This window comes from Antechinus flavipes, chromosome 5 (assembly GCF_016432865.1).
Source record: "Antechinus flavipes isolate AdamAnt ecotype Samford, QLD, Australia chromosome 5, AdamAnt_v2, whole genome shotgun sequence".
NCBI classification, from domain to species: domain Eukaryota; kingdom Metazoa; phylum Chordata; class Mammalia; order Dasyuromorphia; family Dasyuridae; genus Antechinus; species Antechinus flavipes.
This window is the reverse complement of record NC_067402.1, coordinates 178,768,342-178,789,589: the sequence shown is the minus strand read 5'-3', so window position 1 is coordinate 178,789,589 and position 21,248 is coordinate 178,768,342. Positions and strand designations below refer to the sequence as shown.

The following is a 21,248-nucleotide window of genomic DNA, read 5'->3' as shown; positions in this document are numbered from 1 at the left end:
TTAGGCTTTGACCAATATTTTATACTACTTTTCACATTATGTTCTAAATGAACATGCGACTTTAATATTGAAAATATTTCAATCAATCATTGATTCAATCAAATCAAACCTGATATGTCCTGTCCAGCAGGACATCAACAGTGGGTCATCGAGTGGAGCCGGGGCCGAGGGGGAGCAAAGGCTCTGTAAGACAACAGTCTGTAAAACACGCCGTGTTTGGGAACAGGATCGGAGAGACAGAGAGGCAACTCAAGATTTAAGATGGTGAATGTCTCTGTTTAATGAATGAAGAGGGTTTAATTAAATATGATTTCTGAGTGGGGGGTTACAATGAGAAGAATGTCGGACCATAGGTGTGGCAGAAATCCTGTTATCTAGATCTTGGGCGGAGATGACCGATTTCTTGGGACACACATTATCTAATCTCAGGAATTTAGGGTGTTTGCTACTCTTCTTAGCTCTTTGTCTCCTGCCTCCAAGGACATGGTCTCTGGCAGTGTTCAAGGACATGGTTACCTGCTTCTCAAAGGAACTCAGTTTCCCTAGAATGGCTTTCTTGCCTTAGAACAGTGGCTGCTCTGACCCTTTAAATTGAAGAAGCCTCAGAACTTATCCTAGCGCATAAGAGCATTTTAGAAGCCAAAGGGCATCAATGGCTTTCTAGAGGATGGCTTGCAATCAATACTACCCTGGAAGCTAAACCATTGCCCACTGGAACTTTTGCCCAGAAGCTGAACTTGTTGCCCTAACCAGATCTTTGGAACTGGGGAAGGGAATAAGAGTAAACATCTATGCTGATTCCAAATATACTTTTCACAGTTTGCATGCTCATGGAGCTATATAGAAAGAAAGAGGATTTCTGACAGCAATGAATTCTCCTATTAAATACACAGGAGAAATTCTACAGCTCCTACAAGCTGTCCACAAACCCAGAGAGGTTTCAGTCATATTTTGTAAAGGAGACCAGAAGGGAGATTCACTTCAAGCCATGGAGAATAGGTTTGCAGATTCAGTTGCTCGAGCTCCTGCCAATTCATCCCTGACTATGGCAACTTTAATCCCCCAGCCTTGCAAAATAAAGAAAAACCCTTTCATCCTTTTTCCTTCTGGATGGTTTCAAAGACCCTCAAACCAATTTTAGTCCCAGAGACAAGTAAGTGGAAACTTATTTTTGGTCTTCATCAGGCTACACACTTGGGAAGAAATGCTCTTTAATCCCTTGTGAAACACATTTTACTGGTCACAAGCTGGGAGAAACAGAGAGGTCTGCCAGGGCTGCCCAATTTGTGCCCAAGTAAATCCTGAAGGAGCTGTTAAACCTTCCCCTTTCCTGAAGCCTGTTCAGAGAAGAAGCACATACCCAGGGAAGATTGGCAAAGAGACTTTACACATATACCCCCTTGCAGAGGTTTCAAGTTGCTTTTGGTCTTTTCTGACACCTTTATTAATTGGATAAAAGCTTTTTCCTGCAGGATTGAGAAGGCTCAGGAGGTATCAAGGTGCTTGCTAAAAGAGATCATACCCTGCCTAAATCTGCCTAGCTCCTTGCAGAGCAACAATAATCCAGCTTCTACTTCTCAGATATTTCAGAATATTCCTGTGAATTCATAGAGGACAAAACTATTTTTAGGTCCCCTGAAAACACTTTGAAGAAGGGTGACATTGTCTGTGTCCTTCTTTCTCTCACCATAATCTCCTTCCTTCCTTTTTCCCACTTCAAGGATGACAATTTTGCTCCTACCGGTTTTTTCTCCTACTTTTCTTGATGTGTTCTATGGTCCCTACCAATAGTTAACTCCTTAGTCTTTCAGCTAGGGAGCTCCATGGTCAGTGGGAGCATTCAGAATTGTTGGGTGTGCCATCAGCCACCAAATGTTGAGGTATGAGAAATGAGGGTTGAGAGATCCTCCGACAACAATGGGTTCCCCTGGCCAGTGTCACAGGCTTTGTGAAAGAATTCACAAACCCTAATGAATGAGGCAAGGCTTGTGGCAAAAATGGTTTTGATACACTGAGAAAACAACTTTCTCAAAGGACTTTTTGCAAAAGTTTGGGCATGCAGCCTTTGATTATATTGTTTGTTTGTTTGTTTGTTTGTCTTTTGCCTCGAGCTGAGGACCAATCTCCAGATGAATTTGAGGGACTAATTTTCAGTTCAATAGAGGGTAGTGATTATGGATCAGAACAAGATGTCCAATTGAATTGAATGAGATTACCATCTTGGAGTTTCCCCTATGAATAGGAGGGGGGGGGGGCCCTCCCAAAGGTGGGAGGGTTTGAGACCCAGCATTACCCTTTCCCCAAAGATCAAAGGGGACACAGTTTACATCATTATGATTACTTGGAGATCTTATCCCATGGGTAAACTTCCTTATATTTCTATCAGGTACCTAAGTATTTATCAGTATCCTAAAGGCATTTAGAATTGCAGAAGGCATTAGATTGAATTTGTTTTCTAAAAACATTTTGATGCTAGTGTTTTTAGTATTTTTCATTTACTTTATCATCATGTTTTGCTTTATGCATTTAAAGCACTTTTCTAAAAAGAGGTCCATAGGGTATCACCAAATTTCCAAAGTGATCTTTGACACAAAAAATTTCACAACATCTTCAGGGGAATCTTAAGAGGAAAAAAACAGTTAATTGTATATTTCTAAGAGCTAAAAGAACTTGCAGAGGCACTATTTTTTTTCAAATTGAAGTCTTTTCTATATTGAACAACTCAAAATAATTAGGAGAATTTGAGAGAGATATTATCTTGGAATAGCAATACAAGGTAAATAATATAACTTGCCAAAACTGACCAGTGGTACTCGATACATAAGTCCTAGCACTAAAGTCAACTCAGCAAGTTTTAGTTAATGCTTATTGCCTTTTGGTCACTGTGTAAATCTTAAGTGCCAAGCTTCATTGTATTTTAATATTCTTTAAAATTTTCAATATGACCATTTTATTAACAAAAATTATAAGTGGAAAAATTTGGAAAACAAAGAAATGTTTATTTTCAAAGTTTTTTTTTAATTAATGAGACATTTTATATTTATTTAGGACTATGGCCAGACAAATAGTTAATGATCACTGGGCTAGTGGGGAAAAAAAAAGACAGAAAAGAAGCTGACTCTTTAAATACAATACATTCTCTATCAGTAGATAAAGGCATGGATGTGGAGTTGCTGAATTTTAATTCTAAATCCAGGTAAGAACCTATGTATTTGTTAATCTAAATATATTTATATCCAACCATTTTGGATAAGCCCTTTAAATGATAGTGGAAAAGTTTTAATTTTATGTAGCTGATATTCCTTTTATAAGTATTTACCCATTTACTTAATACTTTTTAGAAGTGCATCTATACTCTGCTTTTATTTTTTTCCTTAAAATTGAGAATTGTATATGAATCAATCTTGAAGTGACAAGCACAATGTATGTTCTTTATTAGAAAATTTAGAGAGTTATTTTGGGTACTAATTCTAACTCTCCTTGCAAGTGATTCCTAATACATCCAACCACAATCTCCTACATGCATACATTTTATTCAGCTTAATTATTCATAAAAAAGTTCACCCATGGCTTTGATAATATCCCATGTCATATCTGAATAGATTCCAGGGAGTAAAAGCATAAAAGATATGAAGGTAATTATGAGGATAAAAAGATGGCAGGCAAAACCTGAACTCATTTTTCTGGGAGAAAGCAATTTTTTTTTCATTTTGACAGCAGTTAATATGAGCATAAAAATAATTAAAATTTCAAAGTAAACAACACGCAAAAAGTAAGAATATCTCTTTTCCATTCACTTCAACTTCCAGAGATTCAGGGCATTTTCTTTGCGGGATTCTCAACATTGTAATTAAATTTCATCTAGTTACTCTTTGGGTTTTAGGAAATTTTTATATGGGAGTGTAAATGTACAGATGGCATGTTTCTGAAAAGGTATTTAGACTGAAGAAAAAGAATTGAAATTGCTAGGTAACAGTGCAAGCTATGCTGCTAACAAACTATACATACTTGAAAAAGTCATTTAACCTGTCACCTTGAATCAATATGTTTGATATGTCATCTAAGTACTTGCCTAGCTCTACAACTTAAATTGCACACTTCATTTTTTTGAAATTAAATTTAGGAAAAAGGGCTCAGGCGACTTCCGGTTAAGATGGTGGAGAGGAGGCACACAGCTGCATAAGCTCCATGCTTTCTCTCACTATCCATTTCATTACAAGCCTCTGAATTAATGCTTGACTGAAAAAAAAAACCACAAATAGTTACCAAGAGAAGCCATCCTTGAGATTCGCCAAGAAAGGTCTGTCTTTACTGGAGGGCTGGGACGGTTTTAGATCAGGCGCAAGCGGCGGGCAGTGGCAGTGAGAACATGGGAGCAGACTGGAGAGGGGGTGGGGAGTGATCGCAGCCGTCTCTGCAGGGAGAGCTTCGCTACAGGTTTGGATACTTTGCTCCGGCAGCAAGTCAGCAGCCCAGCAGAGAAGCTAAAAACACCGGGGATGAAGAACACAACCCCAAACAGCTGGAGTCTCTCGGGACCTAGCTGACCCCCCTTCCCCCCCCCCCCCCAGTGACTCAGCACGCTCTGGGATCTCAGAGCGCAGGCACAACACAGTCCTGCTAGTGCCTCACTGCTGCCCCCTGCAGTCTGTAGAGGAAGCTCGGTAACATACCCAGCCCCTCCCGCCCCCCCCAAAGAAAGACTTCAGTTTTTTCTGTTTTTCTTTGGTAGTTTGTCTTTGATTATTAGACAGAATGAGCAAGAAACTGAAGAGGACTTTAACCCTTGACAGCTTCTATACAGATAGAGAGCAGACTCTAAATCCTGAGGAGACTAAAAACAGGCAGTCCCCAGGTGAATCCCCAAAGGAGCAGATCATCTGTTCCTCAGCACAGATGAACCTCATAGAAGTGATTAAAAAGGCTCTCACAAGGGAGCTAGAAAAAAAATGGGGAAAGCAGAGTGAGGCTTGACAAAAGGAGAGGGAAGCTTGGGAAAAGGAGAGGGAGGCTTGGCAAAAGAGCCTGGAGAAAGTTAAAGAGAGAGTGGATAAAGAAGTAAAATCCTTGAAAAATAGGATTGGTGAACTGGAAAACAAATTGGTGAAATGGAAAAAAATTCCACAGAACAAAAGAACTCAATGGGACAATTAGAAAAAGATTTTTAAAAAGTGAGTGAAGAAAATACTTCACTGAAAATCAGAATTGAACAAGTGGAATTGAATGACTCGAGGAGACAAGAAGAATCAGTCAAGCAAATCCAAAAAAATCAAACAATGGAAAAGAATGTGAAATACCTTCTGGGGAAGACAACAGACCTGGAAAACAGATCCAGGAGAGACAATCTGAGAATCATTGGACTTCCAGAAAAACATGATGAAAAAAAGAGCCTGGACACTATCTTCCAGGAAATTATCAAAGAGAACTGCCCAGAAGTCATAGGAACAGAGGAAAAAATAAACATTGAAAGGATTCATCGATCACCCACTGAAAGGGATCCTAAAATCAAAACACCAAGGAATATAGTGGCCAAATGCCAGAACCTTCAGACGAAGGAAAAATACTGCAAGCGGCTAGAAAAACCTAATTCAAGTATCAAGGAGCCACAATAAGGATCACCCAGGATCTGGCAGCATCCACATTAAAAGATCGAAGGGCCTGGAATATGATATTCCGAAAGGCTAAGGAACCTGGTATGCAACCAAAAATAACTTACCCAGTGAGAATGAGCATCTTTTTCCAGGGAAGAAGATGGACATTCAACGAAGTAAGCGAATTTCATCTATTTCTGATGAAAAAGCCAGAACTTAACAAAAAGTTTGATCTACAAATATAGAACTCAAGAGAAATCTAAAAAGGTAAAGATTAATCTTGGGAACTATGTTTTGACTATATAGATGTATAAAGAATACATGTATACCTTGTTCTAGAAATTGATGTGGAAAGGACATTGTACCAGAAAAAGGGTAAAGTGGGGGTAGTACTTCTCATGAAGAGGCATAGGAAACCTATTATATCTGAGAGAAAGAATGGAGGGGGATGAATATAGTGGGTATCTTACTGCCTTCAGAATTGGCTTTAAGTGAAAAATCTTAAGACATATTCAATCTATGGTGAAACTTCTCCCACCTCATTGAAAAGTGAGAAGGGAAAAGTGAAAAGGGAAGGAATAAGCTAAGCGGAAGGGAATACAGAAACTGGGAGGGAAAGGGGTAAGATAGGGGGAGGAACTCTAAGGCGGGGGGAGGGATACTAAAAAGGGAGGGCTGTGAGAAGCAAGTGGTGCTCACAACCTTAATACTGGGAAGGGGGGAAAGGGGAAAGAAGGGAGAAAAGCGTAAACCGGGGTTAACAAGATGGCAAGTAATACAGAATTGGTCATTCTAACCATAAATGTGAATGGGGTAAACTCCCCCATAAAGAGGAAGCGATTAGCAGAATGGATTAAAAGCCAGAATCCTACAATATGTTGTTTACAGGAAACACACCTGAAGCGGGGAGATACATGCAGGTTAAAGGTAAAAGGTTGGAGCAAAATCTACTATGCTTCAGGTGAAGTCAAAAAAGCAGGGGTAGCCATCCTGATCTCAGATCAAGCTAAAGCAAAAATTGATCTAATTAAAAGAGATAAGGAAGGGCACTATATCTTGCTAAAGGGTAGCATGGATAATGAAGCACTATCTATATTAAACATATATGCACCAAGTGGTGTAGCATCTAAATTCTTAAAAGAGAAATTAAGAGAGCTGCAAGAAGAAATAGACAGTAAAACTATAATAGTGGGAGATCTTAACCTTGCACTCTCAGAATTAGATAAATCAAACCACAAAATAAATAAGAAAGAAGTCAAAGAGGTAAATAGAATATTAGAAAAGTTAGATATGATAGATCTCTGGAGAAAATGTAATGGAGACAGAAAGGAATACACTTTCTTTTCAGCAGTTCATGGAACCTACACAAAAATTGACCATATATTAGGACATAAAAGCCTCAAACTCAAATGCAGTAAGGCAGAAATAGTAAATGCATCCTTTTCAGACCACGATGCAATGAAAATTACATTCAACAAAAAACCAGGGGGAAGTAGACCAAAAAATAATTGGAAACTAAATAATCTCATACTAAAGAATGATTGGGTGAAACAGCAAATCATAGACATAATTAATAACTTCACCCAAGAAAACGATAATAATGAGACATCATACCAAAATGTATGGGATGCAGCCAAAGCGGTAATAAGGGGAAATTTCATATCTCTAGAGGCCTATTTGTATAAAATAGAGAAAGAGACGGTCAATGAATTGGGTTTGCAACTAAAAATGCTAGAAAAGGAACAAATTAAAAACCCCCAGTCAAACACTAAACTTGAAATTCTAAAAATAAAAGGAGAGATCAATAAAATTGAAAGTAAAAAAACTATTGAATTAATTAATAAAACTAAGAGTTGGTTCTATGAAAAAACCAACAAAATAGACAAACCCTTAGTAAATCTGATTAAAAAAAGGAAAGAGGAAAATCAAATTGTTAGTCTTAAAAATGAAAAGGGAGAACTCGCCACTAACGAAGAGGAAATTAGAGCAATAATTAGGAGTTACTTTGCCCAACTTTATGCCAATAAATTCGACAACTTAAAAGAAATAGAAAAATACCTCCAAAAATATAGCTTGCCCAAACTAACAGAGGAAGAAGTAAATATCCTAAACAGTCCCATCTCAGAAAAAGAAATAGAACAAACCATCAATCAACTCCCTAAGAAAAAATCCCCAGGACCAGATGGATTTACATGTGAATTCTACCAAACATTTAAAGAACAATTAACTCCAATGTTATATAAACTATTTGAAAAAATAGGGATTGAAGGAGTCCTACCAAACTCCTTTTATGACACAGATATGGTACTGATACCTAAACCAGGTAGGCTGAAAACAGAGAAAGAAAATTATAGACCAATCTCCCTAATGAATATTGATGCTAAAATCTTAAATAAAATATTAGCAAAAAGATTACAGAAAATCGTCACCAGGATAATACACTATGACCAAGTAGGATTTATACCAGGAATGCAGGGCTGGTTCAATATTAGGAAAACTATTAGCATAATTGACTATATCAACAACCAAACAAACAAAAACCATATGATCATCTCAATAGATGCAGAAAAAGCATTTGATAAAATCCAACATCCATTCCTAATAAAAACACTTGAGAGCATAGGAATAAATGGACTTTTCCTTAAAATAGTCAGGAGCATATATTTAAAACCATCAGTAAGCATCATATGCAATGGGGAAAAACTGGAACCTTTCCCAGTAAGATCTGGAGTGAAGCAAGGTTGCCCACTATCACCATTATTATTTAATATCGTATTAGAAACACTAGCCTCGGCAATAAGAGTCGAGAAAGATATTAAAGGAATTAGAGTAGGCAATGAGGAAACCAAACTATCACTCTTTGCAGATGATATGATGGTATACCTAGAGAACCCCAGAGATTCTACTAAAAAGCTATTGGAAATAATTCATAATTTTAGCAAAGTAGCTGGCTACAAAATAAATCCCCATAAATCCTCAGCATTTTTATACATCACCAACAAAACCCAACAGCAAGAGATACAAAGAGAAATCCATTCAGAATAACTGTTGATACCATAAAATATTTGGGAATCTATCTACCAAAGGAAAGTCAGGAATTATATGAGCAAAATTATAAAAAAGTCTCCACACAAACAAAGTCAGACTTAAATAATTGGAAAAATATTAAGTGCTCCTGGATCGGCCGAGCGAACATAATAAGGATGACAATACTCCCTAAACTAATCTATTTATTTAGTGCTATACCAATCAGACTTCCAAGAAAATATTTTAATGATCTAGAAAAAATAACAACAAAATTCATATGGAACAATAAAAAGTCGAGAATCTCAAGGGAATTAATGAAAAAAAAAATCAAATGAAGGTGGCCTAGCTGTACCTGATCTAAAATTATATTATAAAGCAGCAGTCACCAAAACCATTTGGTATTGGCTAAGAAATAGATTAGTGGATCAGTGGAAAAGGCTAGGTTCACAAGACAGAATAGTCAACTATAGCAATCTAGTGTTTGACAAACCCAAAGCCCCTAACTTCTGGGAAAAGAATTCATTATTTGATAAAAACTGCTGGGATAATTGGAAATTAGTATGGCAGAAATTAGGCATGGACCCACACTTAACACCATATACCAAGATAAGATCAAAATGGGTCCATGACCTAGGCATAAAGAACGAGATTATAAATAAATTAGAGGAACATAGAATAGTTTATCTCTCAGACTTGTGGAGGAGAAAGAAATTTGTGACCAAAGATGAACTAGAGACCATTACTGATCACAAAATAGAAAATTTTGATTACATCAAATTAAAAAGCCTTTGTACAAATAAAACTAATGCAAACAAGATTAGAAGGGAAGCAACAAACTGGGAAAACATCTTCACAGTTAAAGGTTCTGATAAAGGCCTCATTTCCAAAATATATAGAGAACTGACTCAAATTTATAAGAAATCAAGCCATTCTCCAATTGATAAATGGTCAAAGGATATGAACAGACAATTTTCAGAGGATGAAATTGAAACTATTACCACTCATATGAAAGAGTGTTCCAAATCATTATTGATCAGAGAAATGCAAATTAAGACAACTCTGAGATACCACTACACACCTGTCAGATTGGCTAAGATGACAGGAAAAAATAATGATGAATGTTGGAGGGGATGCGGGAAAACTGGGACACTAATGCATTGTTGGTGGAGCTGTGAACGAATCCAACCATTCTGGAGAGCAATCTGGAATTATGCCCAAAAAATTATCAAATTGTGCATACCCTTTGATCCAGCAGTGTTTCTATTGGGCTTATATCCCAAAGAAATACTAAAGAAGGGAAAGGGACCTGTATGTGCCAAAATATTTGTAGCAGCCCTGTTTGTAGTGGCTAGAAACTGGAAAATGAATGGATGCCCATCAATTGGAGAATGGCTGGGTAAATTGTGGCATATGAACGTTATGGAATATTATTGTTCTGTAAGAAATGATCAGCAGGATGAATACAGAGAGGACTGGCAAGACTTACATGAACTGATGCTAAGTGAAATGAGCAGAACCAGGAGATCATTATACACTTCGACAACGATATTGTATGAGGACATATTTTGATGGAAGTGGATTTCTTTGACAAAGAGACCTGAGTTTCAATTGATAAACGATGGACAAAAGCAGCTACACCCAAAGAAAGAACACTGGGAAACGAATGTGAACTATTTGCATTTTAGTTTTTCTTCCCGGGTTATTTATACCTTCTGAATCCAATTCTCCCTATGCAACAAGAGAACTGTTCGGTTCTGCAAACATATATTGTATCTAGGATATACTGCAACATATCCAACATATAAAGGACTGCTTGCCATCTAGGGGAGGGGGTGGAGGGAGGGAGGGAAAAAAATCGGAACAGAAACGAGTGTCAATATAAAGTAATTATTAAATAAAAATTTAAAAAATGAAATGAAATTTAGTATTTTCCCCCAGTTAAATTAGAAACAATTTTAACAATCATTTTTAAAACTTGAAGTTCCAAATTTTTTCCCTTCCTCTATCCCAAATCTCCATCATTTAGAAGCAAGTAATTCTTTACAATATATACACGTATAGTCATGAAAACATTTTTCCATTTCCATGTTTCCTGTTGTGAAAGAAAACATAAGACCAAAAAAAAAAAAAAAAAAAAAAAAAAAAAAAAAAAAAAACCCTTGAAACCTCAAGAAAAATAATGAAAATTAAAAAAAATAAAAATAAATGTATTCTTTTATCTGTATTCAGATGCTATCAAATCTTTCTCTAAGGTGAAGAGTACTTTTCAGGATAAGTCTATCAGAGTTATCTTAGATCATTGTATGCCTGAGAATTGCTAACTCATTCACAGCTGAGCACCTTATAGCACCGCTATTTATAGAATATATTTCATTTTGCATCAGTTCTTAGAAGTAAGTTCTTTTCAGGTTGTGTGAAGCATCCTGCTAATAATTTCTTTATAACCATTTTAATAGGTTAGTGGTAATACTTGAGTATTGTTTTAATTTGCATTTATCCCAGGGGTCCTCAAACTACGGCCTGTGGGCCAGATGCAGCAGTTTATCCCCCTCACCCAGGGCTATGAAGTTTCTTTACTTAAAGGTCCACAAAATAAAGTTTTTGTTTTTACTATAATCTGGCCCCACAACAGTCTGAGGGACATGAACTAGCCCCCTATTTAAAAAGTTTGAGGACCCCTGAATTCTAATCAATAGTGAGTAAGAGTATATTTTCATGTAGATATAACTAGCTTTGATAACTTCTTCAGAAAACTTCATAACTTTTGATCATTTATCAATTGGGAGATGTCTCTTACTTTTAAAATTGTGACTCAGTTGTCTATATATTTGAGAAATGAAACCTTTATCAATGAAACTTACTTCATTTTTTCCCCACAGCTGCTATTCCTAAATGTATTTCCCTCCCTCCTATTCCCCCGTCCCTGGTTTATTCTCTCTCTCTCCTTTCAACTTGTCCCTCCTCAAATGTGTTTTGCTTCTTTCTCCTTTCTCAAAATCCCCTCTTTTTTTTACTACATCTTTTATCCTATTCCTCTTCTGTAGCATAAGATAACTTTACATACTCAACTAAGTTTTCATGTTATTCTCTCTCTGAGCCGATTCTTACAAGATTCAATCATTCCCCCTTTCTTTCTTTCTCCATTATAAAAGCTTTTTGTTGCCTCTTCCGTTTGAAATAATTTACCCCTTTTAACTCTTCCTTTCTCTTATTCCAAGTACATTCCTTTCTCATTCTTTAATTTTATTTTTAGATATCATCCCTTCATATTCAACTCACATCTAGACTCTGTCTATATATACTCCTTCTAACTGTCCTAGTAACTTAATAATATTAAACTGTGTACATACCAAATGGAAATATTATCTATAATTCAAGGTTCTTATGTGTTAAGGATAATCTTTCCATTTGAAATGTAAACAGTTTAATCTCATTAAATCCCTCATGATTTCCTTTTCCAATTTAGCTTTTTATGCTCCTTGAGCCTTGTCAAATTTTCTCTTAAGCTCTGTTATTTTTTTTTCATCAAGAATGCTTGGAAGAATTTATTTTGTTGAATTTTTATTTTCCCTCTAATGGATTATAGTCAGTTTTTTCTCGGTAGGTGATTCTTGATCTTAATCCTTAGTCCTTTGCCCTTCAGAATATCATATTCCAAGTCTTCTGATCCTTTAATTAAAAAGCTGCTTAATCTTGTGCTATCCAGAATGTGGTCCCATGATACTTGTAATTTTTTTTCTTTCTAGATGGTTGCAAAATTTTATTTTTGACGAGAGCACTGGAATTTGGCCATAATATTCCTGGGAGTTTTTATTTGGGGATCCTTTTCAGGAAATGATTGGTGGATTCTTTCAATTTCCATTTTACTTTATCCCTCTAGAATATCAGAACAATTTTCTGTTATGAGTTTTTGAAAGGTAATGTTTAGACGTCTCTCTCTCTCTCTCTCTCTCTCTCTCTCTCCCTCTCTCTTTCCCCCTTTCTCTAGCTTTCTCTCGCTCTCTCGCTCTCTTTCTGTCTGTCTCCCTCTCTCTCCCATGGCTTTCATGTAGTCCAATATTTTTAAAATTATCTTTCCTGGACCTATTTTTGATGTTAGCAGTTTTTCTAATAAGATGTTTCACATTGTCTCCTATTTTTTTCCTCATTTATTTTGCTGTCCCTCAGTTTCTCATAAACTCATTAACTTCCACTTGCCCAATTCTACAATTTTAAGGAAATATTTTCTTCAGTGAGCTTTTATTCTATTTTTTAAGAAGTTTTTTTTTCTTTAGTGAATCTTTGTGCCTCTCTTTCCTTTTGGCCAAGTTGCTTTTCAAGGCATTCTTCTCATTATTTGTTATACCCTCTTTACTATTTGACAAGTCTGTTTTTAAGTGTTATTTTCTTTAGTATTTTTGTATTTCCTTTAATAAACTCATTTTTTCTATCCCTACTTTTCATTACTCTCATTTCTCTTCACAAATTTTTCTCTACTTCTTATCTGATTTTCAAAATTCTTTTTGAGCCTTCCATGGCCTGAGACCAATTCATATTTTTCTTATAGGCTTTGAATGTAGGAACTTTGATTTTGTTATCTTATCTTGAGTGTTTCTTTTGATCAACCTTGTTGTCATAGTAATTTTCCAAGGTCAGATTTTTTTCTCATTTTTTTTCTCATTTTCCCAACCTATTACTTTACTTTCCCTCCACTTTATTAAAGTACTGTTTCCAGAGTGAAAGATGCATTGTCCCAGGCTTCCAGGAGTTTGTGTATCTATTTTCAGAGATTTTTCTGGGAACCTGTAAGTTTTCAATTCTTCCAAGGTGTATGATCTAAGAAGAAGGCTTTTCTATTCTCTTAGATTTTGCTCTGGTCTGTAAATGAGCACAAGCACTCTTTATTTCCCTGAGACTGTAAGAGGGTTCCCATTCCACTTTGGTTATAAGGTGCTAATGTGTGCTAATACTCACCCTGAAACTTCCACCTAGGATTTAGGCCTGGTCAAAGCAACAGAGTCCTGCTTGAGTGCTGGCAAAGAAATCTTTGAACAGTGGTCCAACTATTTAGTATCTGTGATTTGGGAGCTCCAGAAACAACTACTTCTACTGCTGATTCAATGGCTCCCAAGGCCTATTCCTGGTTTGCTGGGATTGGGGTTATGGTGGCATAATCTGTGTTGGACTATGGTCTACTCTCACCTTTGTGTGATGCATATTTATTGCTGACCTTTTAAATTGTTTTTGGCATATGTGGGCTAGAGTTCTGAAAATTGCTACTGCTGCCACTGATTCAATTGTTTCAAGGCCTGTTCCTGATTTTCTGAGCAGGGCTGAACTCCGCTCTCACCCTGGTGCAGAAAAAAAAAAAAATTCCTACCAATCTTTATAAGTTGTTGGGGGATGCAAAATTGTTTTATCCCATATTTTTTGTGGATTCTGCCCTTCTAGAATTTGTTTAGATTCATTATTTGAAAGTATATGAAGGGATTTGTGAGAGCGGTCAAGAAAGTCCCTACTTTTACTTTGCCTTGGGTTCCAACTTTGTGAGCTCCGAATCTATGAGAAATATTTCCATGTGGTTTTCTTTGTCTTGTTTAATTTTAATTTGCTATGTTACCCAATTTAAATATCTATAAAAATATGTATTTCTCAAATATACAAAATACCTGTTAAAATATGTGCTATTTTAATATGCTCGAAGATCAAATATGAATTTTGCTAGACTAAACATCTCAGCTCTTAACTCAAGAAATTAAATAATGTATATGCCCCTCTTTGTTAAGGTTCTGAATAAAATATAACTTAATTATTTTGAAAAAACATGTTGGGAATTTCAATATAATTCATTAAGCAGCCATATTTAATTAATTGTAAATTACTTTCTGCTTAGTATTTTTTTTTACTATTTGCATAATCAAAAAATTAAATAATTTACTTCCACTAATGTCTTGTTTTCTGGCTTAATATCCTTAAAATATCCCCACAATATCCTCCCATTCCTACTTGTGATCATATTTTATCTTTCATCTTCTTTTGAATCAAAATCCCAGAAAAAAAACCATTTACAATCAATGTCCCCACTTCTTTTTCTCCTACACTTTTCTAATCCTTATCGTCTTACAATCTTGGAATGTAAATATTTTAACCACAATAAGTCCATTATGCTTTATTTTTCCTGTTTATCATTTTTATGCTTCTCTATCTTGTAGTTGAAAGACAAATTTTCTATTTCTATCTCTGATCTTTTCTTCAGAAATGATTGAAAGTAGTCTATTTCATTACATGTCCATTTGTTCCCCTGAATAACTATATTGAGTTTTGCTGGATAAACTATTCTTGATTGTAATACTATTTCTTTTCCCTTCTAGAATATCATGCTCCCAGGTCTCTATTTTTTTTTTCAAATGGTAGTTACTAAATCTTATGTGATCCTGATTGTGACTCCATGATATTTGAATGGTTTGTTTCTACTTGGAGTACTTTCTCTTGTAGACTTTTTTTAAAACTCCATTATCTTCCTCTGAATATTAAATCTGATATTCTCTATCCCTATAATAGCTATATATGGCTAGTTATTTTTTTACTTTGCTTGCTTATTTTTATTTCTTATTTTTACTTTATTTTTAGTAATTATTATAGTGATCATGCTCTAGCATCAAGATATGGGAAATCATGCCCAAAGCCTCAGGTTTTCCTTAGTGTCATTTTTTGAGGTCTGTCTTGGAGCTCCATTTTGGGCAGACAGAACTCCCTGTCATGCTGTCCAACATGTGATCTTACTCCCTGGGCTCCCTCTGGTATCTGCAAACTATATCTGTCCTCTCTTCCCTGAAAATAAAACCAGAGACTCAACTCATCTAAAAGTGTCCATAGCCAGTAAGGTCCCCACTTTTCTGCACTCACCATGTATCTAGTATCTCCTTCTTCCCAATAGCTACAGCCCAACTTTTATCACCTTTCACCAAAACTATTGCAACAAACTGACTATTGCAATAGACTTCCATTTGGTCTTCCTTTCAAATTTCTCTGAAATCTACTCAGCTGCTGAAACAATTTTTCTAAAATGTAGGTCTGATTATGTCATGTCCACCCTGTTCAATGAATTCCAGAGCCTTCCTGTCCCTTTCAGGAATATATTTAACATTTTTTTTTTCCTTTTTGGAGTTTAAAACTTTCTCCCACCTGGACCCTTTGCACTTTTACAATCATTTTATATGTTACTCTAGTACATGTATCCTATGAAACAATACCCTCATTGCAATATAGCCAGAGAAAATACCTGAAGACAAAAGATTGGATGTGCTGTTTAAGAAAAAGTAAGGAGACTAGTATCACTGGACTGAAGAGCACAAGTTGGGGAGTAAGGTATAAGAATACTGTAAAGTTATTTAAAGATTTTTAAGCTTTGAAGCCTAAACAGAGAATTGTATATTTGTTGTTAGAGGAAAGACAAAGCCACTAAAGTTGATTAAGAGGTGTGTGTGACATATGGAGACCAGCATTTTAGGAAAATTCCATTCGTGGTTGAATAGAGAATAAATTGGAATAGGGAGGTTATAGTTTAGATATGTTGCCTTCCCCAAGAGTTTATAAATTTTTTGTAACATGGAGTGTTTTTGTTTTTTCACTGACTTCCTAGTGCTTAACATAGTATCTAAGGATAATACTTAACATAGTATCTAAGTATAATAAGAACTTAATAAATTCTTGTTAATTAATTGCTCTTTCTGAATTGATCCTCAAAACTAGAGACATTTTTTTTTATTGAATATAGAACATATTTCTATATTCAAAACTCTTCTGACTTAGGAAGATGCCAATTACATATGCATATCTATATTTTTAAATAAACTTTGCTTTATCTTAGATTTTTCTTTTCATATTTACCTCATCTTTTGGCACTAAAAGAGACCTGGATGATATCCTCACTTCCAGAATACATGTCTTCTCTATTCTTCTTTTTTAGTATTGAGGGCATCTTTTTTCAAACTCCCTGATGCACAAGTCTAGAAGGAGAGGTGATTATATATATATATACTTTGATTAGAAAAAGGAAAGAAAAAAGTTAAATATGAACATAAAAAATTAAAAAGGTGAACTTACCACCAATAAAAAAAAATTAATCAATAATTTGGAGTTATTTTGCCCAGATGTATGCCAACAAATCTGGCAATCTAATTGAAATGTATGAATATTTTCAAAAATACAAATTGCCCAGATTAACAGAAGAGGAAATAAATTATGTAAATAGTCCTCTTTTTGAAAAAAAAATTAACAAGTTATTAATGAATTCCCTATGAAAAATCTCCGGAATCAGATGGATTTATGAGTCAAATCTACCAAACATTTAAAGAACAATTCCAATACTTCGCAAACTGTTTGGAAAGATAGATAAAGTAAAAGTCTTGTCAAATTCCTTCTATGATACAAATATGGTATTTATACCTAAACTAGGAAGAGTCAAAACAGAAAAAGAAAATTATAGAATAATCTCCCAAATGAATATTGATACAAAATTTCAAAATAAAATATTAACAAAGATTGAATATTTAATAAAAATTTTAATATAATACCCTACGACTAAGTAGGATTTATAATAGAAATGCAGGGCTGGTTCAACATGAGGAAAACTACTGGCATAATCGACCATATCAATAACAAAACAAACAAAAATCACATGATAATCTCAATAGATGCAGAAAAAGCTTTTGACAAAATACGGTCCCCATTCCTATTAAAAACACACTAGAGAATATAGGAATAAAGGGAATTTTCCTTAAAATGATAAGCAACATATATTTGAAACCATCAGCAAGTATTAATTATAATGGGGAGAAATTAGATGCCTTCCCAATAAGATTAAGGTTGGAACATTATCACCACTATTCAACATTGTATGAGAAATGTGGGTGTTAGCAATAAGAAAAGAAAAAGAAATTAAGGGAATTAGAATGGGTAATGATTATTTAAAATTGTCATTCTTTGCATATGAAATGATGGTATATTTAGAAAGTCCTAGAGAATCATTCAAAAACCAACTTGAAACAATAGCAGATTTAGTAGAATTGCCGAATATAAAATAAAGCCCCCAACATTTCTGTGTATTACTGAGAAAACCCAGCAGCAAGAGATAAAAAGAGAAGTTCCATTTAAAGTAACTATAGACAAAATAAAACATTTGGGTGTCTACCTGTCAAAACAAATCCAGGAATTATATAAAGATGATTAAAATAACATTTTTCCCACAATATGAAGTAAATTCTAAACAATTAGAAAAATGTCATTTGCTCAGGCATAGTCCTGGATAAAAATTTGTCTACTTATTGTGTGCCATACCAATCAAACTATCAAAAATTATTTTATAGAGCTAGGTAAAATAATGCAAAATTCATTTGGAAGAACAAAAGGTCAAGAATATCAAGGAAATTAGTGGGGGAAAAAACAGAAAGGATGGTAACAGAGAAGTGCCAGTTCTAAAACTCTATTATAAAGTAGCAGTCATCAAAAACATATGGTAATAAGAATAGAATGGTATATCATTGGAATAGGTTAGATACATATGACACAATAATCAAGGGCTATAGTAATCTAATGTTTGATAAACAGTAAAGCTCCAGCTTCTGGGATAAGAATTCACTAATTCACAAAAATTTCTGGGAAAACTGGAAAATTACATGTCAGAAATTCAGCATGGAAGTATGTGTCATACCCCATACAAAAATAAAATCAAAATCGGCACATGATTTGATCATAAAGGATGCTATTATAAGCAAATAAGTAGAGCAAGCAATAGTTTACCTATCATATCTTTGGAGAAGGATAGAATTTATGTCCAACCTTCCCCCCCCAAAAAAAAAAAACTTGACAACATTATGGAATATAAAATGGACAACTTTGATTACATTAAATTAAAAAGTTTTTACACAAACAAAAAAAAATGCAGAGAATATTTAAAACAAGCACAATGCTTCTTTTTTTCAAATAGGGTGTAAACTCCTCAAATGAAAACTGTATTCAGTGTTTTCTTTGTATTTCAATATCTGGCATGCCTCCCAGCATTTGCATGTGTTTATTAAATGATTAATAATGAATTGATCAATAGATATAAATACAGATATGTAAAACTTATAGGCTTGAACATATGTGAATACTTATATACATACATATTGGAAAGTATATGCATGAATGTTAGCCCATTAAATCGGTATTGTATATCATTCTTTCTACAATATCTATGCCCAACTCTTTTCCTGCCTCTCTTTCACCTTGCAACTATTTATCAATCTGCATACATGCACTTCAGGAACTTTAAGAATCCACAATGTACACTGGCTATACTTTCTTTGGAGTAAGAAACACTGAGTTCATGTCATTTCTAATCCCCACTATGTGACACTGGAAGTCATTTAATCTCCTAGTTCCCAGGCAACTTTCTATATTAATAGAATTTTCTTACTAGACAACATAGGCAGATGTGATTTCACATATCTGGACCAAATATTAAAGTAGATACACGTGAATATACATACAGAAAATTATTTTTACACATTTAAATTCTTCATTGCCTCTATATGTGATCTCATTGATATGCATTCAAACAGATCACAAACCATCCATGCCTTCTTATATATTGCATACTATTTATCTAATAAATGTAATCTGTCTTTAAAAATGTAGACTATATTCTTAAAATGTAATTTATATGAGATTATATTATGTATTATAGAATAAATGAAAATCAGGAACAAACTATGAAAACTGAGATTTAATTTTAATGAACATAGAAATCAAAGCAATTTAATGAACTAAAGATTATTTTGTAGTGATTGAATAAAATATTGGAAAATTCATTTGGAAGGACAAATGGTCAAGAATACTTAGGCATTTAATGAAATAATGTGGAGGATGGAGTCTAACAATAGCAAATCTCAAGCTATACTACAAAGCAATAATCATCTAAACAATTTGGTTCTAGAAAAAATAGTGAAATAGATTAGGCATACAATATGAAGAAGCAACTGAGAACAGTAAATTAATTTGTTTTAAATTAAAGTGTTTGATAAACCCAATGATCCCAGCCAATGGATCAAGATTTAACTACTTAATAAAACCTGTTGTGACAACTGGAAAATAATTTGACAGAAATTAGATATAGATCAAATGTACCAAGACAAGGTCAAAATGGATACATGATTTAGACATAAATGGTAACACCATGAACAAATTACTACAGCAGGAAAAAATTACTTATATCTATAAATAGGGGAAGAATTTGTAGCCAAATAAAAGACTGATATTCACAGGAAGAAAACTGTATATTTTGATTAGACAAAATTTAAAAAAGATTTTGCACGAAACCAGTGCAGCCAAAATTAGAAGAGAATCAAAAACTGAGGAAAAAATTAACAGTAAATGTTCCAAAAAAAATTTCATTTCTCAAATATGTAGGAAACAGAACCAAATCTATACAAATAAAAAACATTTCCTTTCGAATTTATTGATTAACAATTGTCAGAAGAAATCAGAGCCATAAATAAGGAAATAAAGTTCTATAACCCTAATAAATAGGAAAATGGGAATTAAACAACTTTGAGATATTATTTCACACCTATCAGCTTGGCTACAATGACAGAAAAGAAACATGAAAAATGTTGGAAGGGATAGAAGGAAAATAGATAAATTAAGTTACTCTTGGTAGAGCTGTGAACAGCTCCAAAAATTTTGGAGAAAAATTTGGAACTGCTGATCTAGCAATACCACTTCTGATCTGTTTCCCAAAGAGATCAAAGAAAAGGAAAAGGATCCATATTTACAAAATTATCTATGACATCTTTTTGTGGTGAAAGAGAATTAGAAAATTATGTCCAGTGGAAACTGATGAATACACATTAATTTGAGGAGAGCTAAAAAGCAAAGGGATATGATTGTGATAAAATACTATTGGGCTATAAAAATGATTAAGGGCATGGTTTCATAAAAACCTATTTCTAGTGACCTCTTTCTAAGGTCACATCCATATAAAATGTAAGTTCGTTAGGGACAAGGTCACACTTTTCTTTATCCTCAATATCTTTCAGGCAAAGACATAAAAATGATTCAAAGTGAGGTGCTCAGAAGCAGGAGAACAATGTGAAAAGTAACCACAATATACTGATGATAACCAACTTTGAACAGCTTACCATTTCTCATCAATGCAGTGATCCATCACATTTCTCATGATGAAAAATTCCTGATATAAAACTGATGGGCTCTGACTGAAAACTGAAGTGTATTTTGTTTTCTCTTATTTTTTTTAATTGTTCTTGCATGATGTCTTCTGTGGAAATATATTTTGTGTGATTTAACATATATATATAAGATATTTATTTTTTTTGCCTTCTCAATATTTTGGGGAGGAGATGAAGAAAAGAATTTATAAGTGAAAATAAAAACTAAAAAAATTCACAAATTATGAGAATATTCAGGACCAATTCTTTATTGCCCTATTCTTCAATTTGCTCATCTTTCAATATTTCCTTCCAATAATTTCCAATTTCCTTCCCTCATTTCACCTTTGTTGCTTCTCCCAATATAGCCAAGAATCAAAAGGCATAATAATATAATTTAAGAATTAAGCAGAACTTGAGGGTTCATCATGTCTAACCTCCT

At 34.3% G+C, this 21,248-nt stretch overlaps 1 protein-coding gene across 1 annotated transcript in view; it reads left to right on the top strand.

Moving 5' to 3' along the window:
- The first annotated feature begins 3,102 nt into the window (after window positions 1–3,102).
- The window catches only part of LOC127537971 (solute carrier organic anion transporter family member 1B3-like), a 76,435-nt gene continuing 58,289 nt past the window's right edge, over window positions 3,103–21,248 (top strand). Inside the window, exon 1 of the mRNA XM_051961390.1 lies at window positions 3,103–3,196. The gene's annotated coding sequence lies outside the window, so the exon portion shown is untranslated. The remainder of the gene's footprint in view (window positions 3,197–21,248) is intronic.